General features: G+C 38.7%; 2 long non-coding RNA genes across 4 annotated transcripts; one reads left to right on the top strand and one right to left on the bottom strand.

The window, feature by feature from the left end:
- Positions 1-2,968: 2,968 nt before the first annotated feature.
- Positions 2,969-5,908, bottom strand: LOC127754390 (uncharacterized). Of its 3 annotated transcripts, none has more exons than XR_008012814.1 (4): positions 5,538-5,908; positions 3,636-5,362; positions 3,093-3,253; positions 2,969-3,026 (listed from the first exon to the last, which is right to left on the bottom strand). It is a non-coding gene; the product is annotated as an uncharacterized LOC127754390 (long non-coding RNA). The 3 variants fall into 3 exon arrangements; XR_008012815.1 differs by having other exon boundaries at positions 2,969-3,253; positions 3,636-3,720; positions 5,279-5,362; XR_008012813.1 differs by having other exon boundaries at positions 2,969-3,253.
- Positions 5,909-9,305: 3,397 nt separating this feature from the next.
- LOC127754391 (uncharacterized) lies at positions 9,306-11,791 on the top strand. The gene is made up of 6 exons (XR_008012816.1): positions 9,306-9,378; positions 9,620-9,690; positions 9,780-9,861; positions 10,761-10,883; positions 11,028-11,088; positions 11,433-11,791. It is a non-coding gene; the product is annotated as an uncharacterized LOC127754391 (long non-coding RNA).
- Positions 11,792-13,434: the final 1,643 nt, after the last annotated feature.

Here is a 13,434-nt window from a genome sequence, read left to right as displayed (position 1 = left end):
CCACCTGTTATTTTGGTAAACATAATTTTAGAATTATGGTCCATATTAACGCACAGATATACTTTTTGTTAATGGAAAATACAGGGGTTCTGATGTCCGTTCTTCGTGTCATCATTTTATACTTTACTAGCTCGTGGCAATTTGCATTGGCTTCAATTTACATCTTCTTCTTTATATGAAAACCTAGTATATTGCTATGGACGGACATTGACAACATTCTTGATATTGTTTCCTAGTCGGAGGCTTCGCCTAGTAATTCCTACTCCTTGGTGGGTTTGTTTGTATGTTCTGGCTCGTCTTAGGAAGTCGGAGTTGCTCGATGTCTTGAGTCATGCCTTAGTAGTCCTGTCGCCATAGGTTGTTTCTCTTTTGCCCTCTGTGTAGGTTTTGATGGTTTTCTTAATTTATTGTTTGGTTGTATGGTTTTTGGGTTTGGTCTCCCTCGTAGACTAGGCCCATTCTTCTTAATATAGGGCATGTTCGGCTGGTATTTGTTTTGCAGCCGTACAACACAAGCGCTGCTGCCGCAGGAATGGCGGCCGAATTGGCCCATATCTAGCAGGAGGATGGTGTTTCAAAAAGAAAAAAAAAACTTCACTTGTGGCAATTAGCTATATATGATAACTGGTTCTTGGGACAAAAGGCCAAGGTAAGGCATCATTTCACTAAAAAGAAGAATATTGTCCTAGCAGTTGATCATTTTGACAGAAATATTGTTATAAAACAATTCATCTTGTTGAGTCAGATTTGGGACTGCCAGAGCAGGAGTTGTGTTTAAACACTCACAGGGCATAAGGATTGTATTACCTGATGATTACTGAAATTCGTCACGAAAAGCCTGGTTCCAGCAACACATTTTTTTTAATAATGGATTTTCATTAATCCTGCCTCTATATCCACAAATAATATACACAGCTAAAAAAATACAAGAGCACTTAGACTCACATCTCCTCTCAAGAAAGAGAAGAACATAGAACCAAAAAATTCAGCGAGTGTGAGTCGTCTAGTCGCCGCCACACCTAGTGCGTCGTCGTTGCGAATCTCCGCTGATGCCATCTTCCTCCGCTTCAGGTGAGTTGACGCCACACGTCGCTAGTTTAGCCCACCTTCATCCGTCGCCGTCCAGCTAAAACTAGCCAACCAAACGCGAGCAAACAAGATCCACTCATGATACACCTCCGCTTCGCTAGATTCCTACGCCTCTACTGCCTCTAGGGCCACCGCCATCTTCGTGAACCTCCTCCCCTCCTGGATTCCCAGCTCATCGCCGCCCCTAGGGCCGTTGGCTCTACCGGAGACCTTTGCAACCTCCATCGAGGAAAACCTCTTCCACCCGATTCACAGGCATCTGCCGCCCCTAAGGCGGCCGCTGCCACCGGGATCCGCCTCCTCCTCACTGCGAACCTTGCACTGGCACTCAGGCCGCCGCTGTCTCGGACCGGCGCTGCCCCTAGGGCCTTAGCCGTCGCCGCCGGAGAAGTCTTCCGCCTGGACTCCCACGCCGCTGCGAACGAGTCCACCTCCACCCAAACCCGCCGTTTCCCTGCTAAGGATACGCCGGCGACGCTTAGGCTGCCGTTGTCCTCCGCCGCCCGAAGGGATGCTGTCGTCGACACCTGCCAACCACCTCCACCACTGACACCAGCTCGCGCGGCCATACGTAGGCCCGACCACCTCCGGCCGCCACCGCAACGCCTCCGCCGCCCACCTTCTTGCCGCACTACGTCAAAACCCACATTCTGTAACACATTTTTGTAACTCATTCGACCATGCGTTACAGGATAAAGCTTTAGCAACAGAACGCTATGTGTTGCAAGCTCGTTTGTAACACATATATAATATGTTACTGTAGGATTATACATTGTAACAGAAATGTATGTGTTACTAGTGCCTATAGTAACATAATACTATGATACACAAACAAAACAATAAATTTAGTTTTGAACACTATATATTAGTGCAGCGAGTTCATTAGAGATTTACTTAAAATAGTTATTTATAACATTAAATGTGTATAATCATATAAGATGAAGTATAGCATAGTAATTATTTGATATGCAAACTTTGTTTTAAACAATATATTGTTGCTGTTAGGTTTTATTATAGTTTTTTTTTTCAAACAGTGATTTAGCATTATTATCTCGCATAAAGATGAAGTGTAGTTGGCTCGTAGGAAAAAAATATATTAAAGTGCATAGGAAGGGAGTTGAACCCAGAACCTTCCATAAAAGACCAATCCCCAATAACCAACTAGTCAAGCATGTATTTATCTTTGTACTTGCAAACTATTTTACTTATTTGTGTTTTGTTAACCAATATTTGAGAAATCATATAATTTTGTTATTTTCACGAACACATGGTTTAGCTAGTGAACTAAATGAAAAAAAAGAATAGGTGCACTATCCAATATTTTTTTTACGATGATAAAAAAAGAATAGGCATATATGCGTGCTACAAATACCATAACACAGTGGAGGCACAAATTTGTTTAGATGAGGTTATGGGAAAAGCATCTTTGAAATATATTCACATACAAAATTGCTTGCAACATACTCGTAGCTAACAATTCAAAATGACAAGGCCCAATTATTTGTGCGGAACCTTGCCCCCGGTACAGTGTTCTTAAAAAAAAAAAACAAAGGACCCTTGCTACTCTGCTTTTGATTCCCGCTACAGCATGTACTTTTGATTTTTTTTTTCTCATATCATGTGTACTCAAGGATCTCAGATAATTGTCCATAAACAGTGGACTTAATTCTAGTTATACACTCTTTATCACTAGTAGAGTAGCAAAACAACAAGGAACAATATCTGTTGATCAATACAAAATACATTCACCATGGTAAATACAGGGTAGAAAAGTTGACATGATTACATAATTATCAATTTGGTTTTACAAAATCAAAAGCGCCGGCTATGAAGAATATATATCTTCGTGTGCTACCAAGAGACCTGAACAAATTAATCTAAACAAAATCTACAAGCCTTCACTTATATTTGCCACCTCGACAAAACCAAAGAATGACCTGAAAATAAACAGAGGGATATCAAACAGATGAATATATGTATCTTTTGTACTGACAATTTTACACCTAAATATCTTCCTGCAACAATGGGTGTTGTGTTTGGAAAGCCAAGCTGTGGCTGTGGCTGCAGCAGCCACAACACATTTGCTGCTTGCGGCACTATTGCTAGCTGTTGGCTGTGCCTGTAGCCACGGCTGCCGAACAGATCCAATATTGATACTCCCTCTCTGTTCCATATTGATCATCATATAACCAAAAGTCAGAAATATTTCATAAAGTCATTGTGCTATATTTACTTGGCAGATTGTAAAAGAAAGCTAATGAAGTATACTTAGATAGAGAGATGCAAGCTTGGTAACAGCTATAGGCCATGTTCGACGAAACAATTATACCATCATCTAAAAAGACTGTATTTAAACATGGTATTCATGAAAAATATCATCGGGTTCTTTAATAATCATCGTTTGCATCCAAATGTCAGCGATGAGCTAAAGCAATGAAACTTGAGCTTTAGTAAGAAAAAGTTCATACAAGCAAACAGGGGTAAATGAAAGCAGAGATCAAATTTTGAAGTAAACAAAATTTATGGATACACATAAGGCACCTTACCAAGACGTGTTTTTCCATGAAGCTCTGACCTTGTATATCTCTCATGAACTCTTCTGCTTTTTGTCTGAAGGGTCCTGTGTGGTGTCTTTTTATATATGTCATGTCATGGAAAGATAGAAGATCATGTTTGCTTATTTACTCAATAGGACTAGAAAATATAGCCTGAAAACATTTCAAACATCTCATGCTGCACGCTTTTTCATTGGTTGTATAGATATATAGCTCGTGAATAAATACATATTACTATATTATCATAGTTGGTGACTATTCAGGAAGACATGCCAAAATACCATAGTGTCTACAATGGGACAATATGAAATTCATGTATCATGTCCCTAACTCCATGTGGATCTGCAAATGGTTTTTTTATGCTCTGGCAATAGAAGTACTTTGTGCACATTCCACTAGCTTGAAATTAATTGACAATATTACCGACAGAAAGAAAACCAATAAGCTAGCTGCAAACTTACATATTTCAGAAATAACCTTGTTACTAGAGAAAGACAACTCAATTCCCATATTGAAGGTAAAAAATAGTGGAGAGCTCCATAAATATAGATAAGCGTGCATGATCCAAAATGAAAAGGTAAATAACACTGATTATTATGAAGGAATAAAATATGCACCACATAGATCTATCTCATCATGTGGTCATCAAGGTGTTATACTTCTCAGTTGGGAAAAAAAATCAAGAGTTAATAAACCAATCTGATGGGAAAGGATTGCTAAACTGTGAGAGACACAACCCGGCCAAGAAAATAGATGTGCTGTTCATGAATGTTGATCTCATCCAACAGCAGACGGTGATAGACTATCGGTGGATAGGCTGTTGATGAGAATAGAAGTGTCTATACTTTATTCCACATTTTCTGATAAAAAAATGCCAGATTTTACACTATACGAAACATAACTCAAATCAGCACTATGACAGAATTAAAAATAAGCATCTTGGTTAGCCATTTAACACCACTGGTTCCCTTTTTAAACGCTTCCATTGTTCCTGTCTAGCCCATTCACCTCATTTTTTTAGCCCAGTAATATAGTTCTTTATTCATCCGAAAGTATGTAGTAACGTGTACAGTCAAACAAATGAGTTTTAAACAATGAAGGAAGAGCATAGTTCTTTAAATTACTAATGCATGAAACTAGATTTAGTGTAAGCAATGACATGCAAAAGTATGTGCGTGTCCTTAATCTCAACCTGGCTTTGCACACTTAACAAGGACAGTACTTTTTCTTGTGGTGGAAGATCACATAATATGAATTATAGGAATTGAAATAATCCCTGCTTGATGTTCAGCAGTAGTTCATAGGCTTATTTATCCCATCCCTTTCATTTATAACTGAAACTCGGAAAAAGAATTGAGGTATTAGAACTGTAGGATGAATCAATGTTTTTTTGTTGTACTGATTAATACTATGTTTGGCATTTGAGTTATTGTTTGTCGGATCAGATGCTATCAATTTACAGCACTTTGAAATAATGGTCTACTTTTATCTCGAATACTCTGGGCCATTATTCTATATACAATGAACTAGAGGGTAACTAATAGCGAATACAAAAAATGTAGTTTAACATATCATTTATGTTTCCCATTAAAAAAATCATCTCCCTTTTGTACCAGATCAGATAGTGTTCTCACCAGTCCCTGCAAATGTTCATGTCCACATCGCATCTGCTAGTGCCAGTAGATGCAATTAACCTTCCTGTGATTAGCTAATTGGACCTGCATATATCCACAGAAGTCACCTTGGATGTGAAACAACAAGATACAACCTAGACAACTAGAACATGATTGCATTGGTGTTTTAAAAAAACCAAACACTTGATTTTGCACTGACAACACAAGTGCTTGTGTGAACAAGGAACGAACGGAGATAAAAAAAAAAAGAAGTGCTAACCTGCCGTCGTCTGCAGTTGATTACATCGGGGGCTTGATCTGCTCATCGTCAGGAACAAAATCACCAAGGAAATCGATGGTGAGGCGACTACTGCTGCTGCTGTGCGCGCATAGGGGATCCACACCATGGACGTATACGTTGCGACGCGCACACCGCGTGGGCGGACTGGATCTGGGGTTCTGGCGACAAGCGACCAGGGCTGAGGAACTGCCACACCGGGTATGGTCGGCCAAGGCTGCAGGGGTCCGTGCCGGGGGAGCCGGCCGGCTGCCGTCCACGGTGAAGCTGCCGGCGAAAGATACTGGAGAGATTGGAAGAGGCGTACTGGGAAGGAGATGGGATTTATTGTCTGGTACGATAAGGATATTATTAACCGCTCCCGAAACAGGAGAAGAAAACCCGCGGGGAAATTGAGGGAGAAAACGAGGGAAGATGATATTTTTGGAGCGAACAAGCGGCAGAGATTTTTTTTTTTCAGGAAGGAGAAAAATTGATGAAATGGAAGTCTGACAGGATGGAACCATAATTAAAAATTAAATTAGTTTTTTAGATAAAAGAAATGAATTAGTTATGACTATTTGAGAGTGGAATGCACTATGAGTTTTTTAGCATGTTATCAATAAATTCCTTAATACATGTAAAATTAAAAAGAAAAATCGTACTTTCAAATGATAGTTCATTTTATTTTCTACTAAATCAAATCATAACCTATTGCATATTAATTTCTTGAGTAAATTGCACATTGGTCTAGTTATATTTACCAAAGTTCTAGTTTGGACCATCCTATAGACAATGTTTTCACTTTAGGCTAGGTCTTACAGCAAAAAATTTCAGTTTGGACCAGTGGCTCACTTGTCAGCGAGATTAGGAGATAAATGGGCAAGCTGGGAGCCTCCTCTCTCCTTCCAACTCTGGAGCACAGCTTCTCCACCGTTTGCTATGCCCTGCCCCTAATTCAACTGGATATGTCAATCACACGCGAAACAAGCTTCATGTCAATCCCATGCTAGAGCTGGGGAAGAAGAACAAGCACTTGTCCCCTAATGTTGTTTCATTGACCTTGATTCTGCCACCGTTAGCTTCATGGCCATGGCCGTCGTCCCCAACTCTAACGCCTTTCCTTCCAATAACCACTCCGCCACTCACTTCGCCGGCGCGCTTAATCTCTATTCTCTAGCCAATCTCGTCAGCCCCTTGAGCTACTGGACAGCAAGGGAAAACAACAACAGAGCAGTGCCTGCTGCATCGCCCTTCTCCTTGGCTAACCCCCATCGTGTCCCCTTGCGCTCAACTCCCAACCAGCGACAGAAGTGGCGGCGGCGAGGTTGCGCATGCCCTTGTGGGAGGGAGATGTCTGCTCATCCAGATGGGCTCAAATCCTGGAGCCTAGCCCAAAGTGCAACTCTTGGCAAATATATATGGTGTTAAGTGAAAATTTTGACCTAACCCTAGCGCAATGTAAAACATTGGTAAGAAAAGGCAGACCATTGTGAAATTTACTCTAATTTCTTTAAAATTAATGCTATTTATAATTTTATCAAGATTTTCCGTACTACTAACTTATAATAAAACCATATCATGATGTATCAACAAAAGTACATAAGCTTTTATTTGAAATACACAAAAAAATTATTATTTTCCAAGGAGAATTTAGAGAGTGGTAACATAACTATGTGACTAAATATTCTAGCTTATCCAAATTAGACATGATATATTTGGTTTTGGCGTTGATAGCGGAGTTATTGGAGTTGTAGGCTACCTACTACCTTAGCATGTTCGGGTCTAATAAAAGTTGTTCCGGATAAATTACGCATGAGACATGTGAGAGTAGGACAAATATGAGGATGACTTATTAGAACGTACTACCTCCGTTCAGGTTATAAGACTTTCTAGCATTGCCCACATTCATATAGATGTTATGTGTCTAGAATTCATTAACATTTATATGAATGTGAGCATGTGTGTCTAGATTCATTAATATCTATATAAATGTGGCCAATGCTAGAAAGTGTTATAATATGAAACGGAGGAAGTACGTATAATGGACAAATATGATACGATACATGGGAACATGAGGAGATCGATTAATGTGGCACGTAAGCATACAGGGGAGCAGATCATAACAATATGTGAATTAAGCGAGCATAATCATTCACTCCCTTTAATCGTTGGAACTTGAAATGTTCATGGTTTGGATTAAAAATGCCTAAACTTTACAAATTTAATTGAATTTTAATACAGTTTGATCATATAAAGATGATATTTCTATTGTCTTGCAAATGTAATATCATAATCTCATAGATGTATTAGATTTGGTGAACTTATTTTAATAATTATGGTGAAACTCACACTAAAGACAACCACGAGGAAATCAATCATCTTTTTTTCACGGGATGGTGTCTCACATTACATATATGAAAATTAATCGTGGACACCATTTTTTTTTTTAAAAAAAACAATATGTGATGTCTTATTTCTTTTCCAAAAGTATCGTGTCAATCTCAAAAAAAAAAATATCTTACCAGTTTCTTAAATAAAAAAATATAATGGATTTTTTTAAGAGGGAACAATCTTCGCAATTTTTACCGCACAATTCGGCTGCATATACTACGCGCCAATATCTAAAAGAAAAACCCCCCGCCAATCTCCAATTTTTTCCCTCCAAATATTACCCAAGCAGTAAATCTCATATCTAACTAACCTTCTAATCTCTCTCTACAAGAACTGCCCCCATAACCCGAATTCCTCTTTTCTCGTGGACGAGCAGGACGCCGCGCCTGGGTTCCCCATCACCTCCGAGCTCCCTTCCCATCTCCTCCAATCTCGAATTTGCAACTGCCCAAGCATATCAAGCGATGGTTATCCCCATAACCCGGCATCTCCCCTTTATCAAGACCCCAGATTGCATTCGCAGACGCGAAGATCCAGACCCTCTTTGATTGCTGCATCCTTGTTGCGTGCCCATGGTGAGCTTGCTTGAAGTTTCAATAGGTTTGTGCCTCTTATCACGAAATCTTTCATGCTTATTTCTCAGTGTCTGAAGAACTAGGGTTTAATTGGATGGATTGATCTGCTCTTTGGTGTACAAATTTCCTATGACCTCATGTATTTGATGAATTTTCTGTTCTGTGCCAGCTACTGTGCCACCGCCGCCGAGCCGTCTCCTCCCCATCCCGGCGGCGCCTTCTCCATATCACAGAGCCCCGGGACTGTGTCCGCTCTGCCCCTGCCGCCTCCTCTACTTCGACCGCATCCCCGTACTTCTTTATTTTATTCGCTTATTTTGTTGCTTAACCATGTCGGTGGCTTTTGTGTTCCTCCCCATCTCGGTGTTGCAGATGCTCGACCGTGTCCTCGATCTCACCAAGAAATTAGGCAGCTCGAAATCTCTCTCATTTTTTCCCCTTCCACATCGATGGATTGATTTCGTTCTCTAGGGCGGAAAAGATTCCATCTTGGGCTAAATTGACGGGTTTATAGATTATTCAGGGAAGGGAAGATGTTGGTTACTTGATTAGTGGATTGTGTTTTGTTAATTGCATTGCAGTAATGATTCCTGATTTACAGAGTAAACCGATTACTGATGAGCAGTTCAAGTTACGGCTGGAAATAATGCAAATTCTTAAGGAGGCTAGTGCACTGTCAACATAGGCAATTTGTTTACCCTTCTCCTCCTCTCTCCCCTAGGATTCAGTGACTTTGGTGTAGTTGTTCTTAAAACCATTTTTTGTTCTCCCCTATATCTGATTCTGTAGCTGCTTGTGCTGCAGGCCCTCAACGTTCGCTCAGGCCGCAAAACTCAAGCATCTGGCCGCTGCTACAGAAAAGGAACTAGCAAAATGTAAGAGTTGAACTTTTGGTGTGTTTGTTCCTGTGGTTTGTTTTCTGTAGCATCATGGAAGTCTCTCCTCCTATGTCACCTAATCCTTGAAGCACAGCTGATTTTTATTGAGAGAATAAGAACATATCAGTGTTGATACCATTTAGTATTTCATTAGATTGCTATAAGACACCATAATCTGCATGAAGGTGCAACTACAATCAGCTACATTGAAATTACTCTTTTTCTTATGTCCATACAGGCCAACAGCAGGACAACAAAGGGAAGCAGTCTTTATAAAACCAATTTGGACGAGTTCTGTTGTTTACCTAGGTGCTTCATGATGGACTTTGTTTTTGTTCTTGTTTTATATTAATCATGTACACTTTCAGTAGTGGCTCATTAAATCCATCTGATGATAGATTCTAATCTACGGTTTGCTCATTCTATGGTTTTGGAGTGCTCATGTGACTACTGATCCCAAACATCTTCTGCAGCCTTTTGGTATGTTAATTCTTCTAGTTATTATCTATTCATGATTCGCTTGTTACAAAGCCTTGCTAGTTGCCTAATGTTGTATGGTATATTGCACTTCACCAACATTTTATCTATCAGGAAAAATGTGGTGCTTACTTTGTAATGGCATTTGCTAACAAGTTTCTGTTAAAAACATAAATATATCTTAGAATTTTATGTTAAAAACATAAATATAAGCTTCTGTTAAAAACATATGCATACATACATATCTATCTATCTTAGAAGTTAATGTTAAAAACACATATATATCTTAGGAAGATGGGTCTGTTATCCCCTTCCCACAAGGCCGCAACATAATGCACGCTCCTTTCTAATCATATCATTGCCCTTTTTTCTTGATAAACTATGGACATTTGCAACTTTATTCTGGAGGGTATTCGGTTACTGTTTGTGGTTTAATTCTGCAGTTTATTTTGTCTTCTTTGACTGAACAGATTTTATTTATGGTGCCACATGTTTCATCGTTGGCAATATGCTTGCAATTGAATTACTCCCTCTGTTTCACAATGTAAGTCATTCTAGCATTTCCCACATTCATATTAATTTTAATGAATCTAGACATATATATCTATCTAGATTCATTAATATCAATATAAATGTGGCAAATGCTAGAATGACTTACATTGTGAAACGGAGGAAGTAAGTGATAATGATAAAAAAATACTGACTGAATTTCTGTTGGCGTTTATTAGGAATCATTGGTGGTACCTGACAAAACATTTGTTGAGCAGATTTTTAAATTCTGGGATTATTGTTAAACTCTGATAAACACACTTTTATTTGCCTAACTATCTTTGCATATATGAAGTACATCTACATGAGTTAAGAGCACCCAGTTCTCTGGCAAGCTAATTCGCTCCTTTCAGGAAGAAGAAAAGAGGGTACTCTTGAGGAGATCCTCTGCCTCTAACAGCATACCTGATAAATAAGAGATGGTGGTGGTCAGGCAAGATGCATTTTGTGTGCAGAAAGCACTCTGTCCAAAATTGGTACTGACCATTGTATGACAATGTATTAATTCTTTTTACTATGTTAGATAGTTTAGAAAATGTGGTTTGAATTAGAATATGTCAAAGGATTTTATTTTTTAGCACAACACCTGTAAGGCACTAAATTATTCTATATGTTCATAGCTGCGAATTAAAAAGGATGGCAATAGAAGATGGCGAAATCTTCAAGAACTTCATTTCAAGGGTATGGTTTGTCTTTCTGTTATAATCCATTGTATCACATTTGTACCAGTACCCAACGTTTGTGTGTTAAACACCCTGATCAGTAACAATATATAAATACAAATGCAGAGAAAATTTGGGGTTTATCGCTCTTCTCAGTTACTTCACATAATTGGAACGATCATGATCAAGAACAGTAGAAAAAATGAACAACTACAGAATTTACAGGAACTTTAGAGACCAAACAATCTGATCCATTTTAATTAAAGTGAGATATTGATGTTTTTTATTTGACATTTATCGTAATTGTGAAAGATGATGGATATTTTATCTTCATGTTTTGGTACACCATTATATTCCCTGCAGGTACTCCAATGTAAAAGAAAGAAGCAAGTGATTCAGGAGTTGCTTCATATTGACAAGTCCATATCCAAAATGTGGCCACGATTGCACGTTCCTCGAAGCAATCTGACACATATGTATTGCTCATGGGATGCATAAAACAAAGCCAAGCAGCAAACATTAATGGTTTATGAAGGATAACAGGAAATTTATTGTTCAAGCTCTAAATACTAATGGTTGAATTATCACGTCTTTGATATCTGATCGAGAGACAAGGACTTGATGAAGACAAAAAGCAAGGATAACAGGACAAGAATTCCATATATTTGCTAGTAGGAAGTTTAAATGTTTTCTTCTTTTTACAAGACATGCCTATGAATTTGTTTGTTTTGGATGTAATGGGAATGATGTAAACGGTATTAATGTAAATCTCTATTGCAATGAAATATATTATAATCAGTTTAGTCAACTCATGATTATTTTCTCTGTTGTGTATTTATTTATGCCTTTTCCCTTTTTCTGTAGTTTTGAAACATCATATATCAATCTCTCTAAATTTATTGATATTGTATGAAATGCACTATACCAGCTCCCATAGAATTCCATATAATCATATGTTGCAATATAGGAAAAAAGATGTTACAAGTATGTTACCAAAATTAGAAAAGGATGTTACTAATAGTGTTGGTACAATGAGAAAAAGGTGTTGCTATGGTCTATGGTAACACATAAATGCATGTTGCTATAGCTTTGCTGTAACTCCTTTTTTTACTTACAGGAACATTGTGAGGTGTTACAATAGCCTGTACTGTAGTAACATAGCCTATAGTAACAGTTCATCAATGTGTTACTGTAGATCCTTGTAACACATTATTTGACATCCAGTAACACAAAATGGTGTTACTAAAACCCTGTCCTGGCGTAGTGCCGCTTCCTGCACCGCCCCCGACGCCCCTTCGATACGGAGCCAGATCCCTGCCGAGGAAGCCCCACTGCCGCATTCCTCACAGCCGCTTGGCACGCCGGTGGCCTGCTCGGGCGGCGGCAAGGCCATCGAAGACGAGGGGTTGGTAGACGAGAGGTCCAGACGAGTGGTCGCTTCTATCGGTCCAAGCAACACATGAGGATATTCAAACTCTTGTCACAGAACAGTTTGGACTGCCTAATTGAGAAGACCAATTGAGCAATGTGGAGAGGAAACTTTTGGCAATCAACACCTGAAATTCGGAGGCCGGCCATGGGGAAAAAAATGTAATTTGATGTAGTGGATCGATATCTATGTACTATCATCATACACACCCTTACCACTATGTTCGACGTACTCATATTTTTCATCCTTTTTCCTTTCGAACTTGTCAATCTAATTTGGACCGGCTGATGCAATCAACACTGTAGCATTTACTCATACTGCGTTTTGTACCTTTGTTCACCTAATTTGGTGCACTGTTCTTGTTCCCTCCCGTTGTAAGTACTTCCCCTGTCTTATACTCCCTCCGTTTCAGAATGTATCTATCTAGATTCATTAACATCAATATAAATGCGAAAAATACTAGAATGACTTACATTGTAAAACGGAGTAAGTAAAAAAACTAACATAAACTATGATGTGATGTACGTTTTCTAGTATAATAAATCTGGATATGTTTCTACCATATTCATTGTATTAAAAAATATCATATCTTATCCTAAATTCATTTATTCTGGAACGGAGGGAGTGAGTGCCTATTGACGTTGATGCACATATATAAGCTCGGTATGTTTTACGTAGTTTTTTTGGAAATAAATTAAAGACAGGCGCTCAGGTAAAGATGTACATACTTCTATAAATACAAACATGCATGCACATCTCATTCTCATTCTTATGAGTACCTTTAAAAACTATATCAGTATATCTTAAGATTCACGAAGTCATGATATGTGTCATTTTACATAGTTTCTGTTCTACATGAGTATAATGTTGTACAGTATCCTCACACTATGGCGCACGCCATCTCATAATTTGTTTTACAAGCTAAAACGTGATCAG

This window comes from Oryza glaberrima, chromosome 11 (genome assembly GCF_000147395.1).
Source record: "Oryza glaberrima chromosome 11, OglaRS2, whole genome shotgun sequence".
In the NCBI taxonomy this organism is placed as follows: Eukaryota; Viridiplantae; Streptophyta; class Magnoliopsida; order Poales; family Poaceae; genus Oryza; species Oryza glaberrima.
Note: the sequence above shows the minus strand (reverse complement) of the source record. Positions and strands in the feature narration are given on the sequence as shown.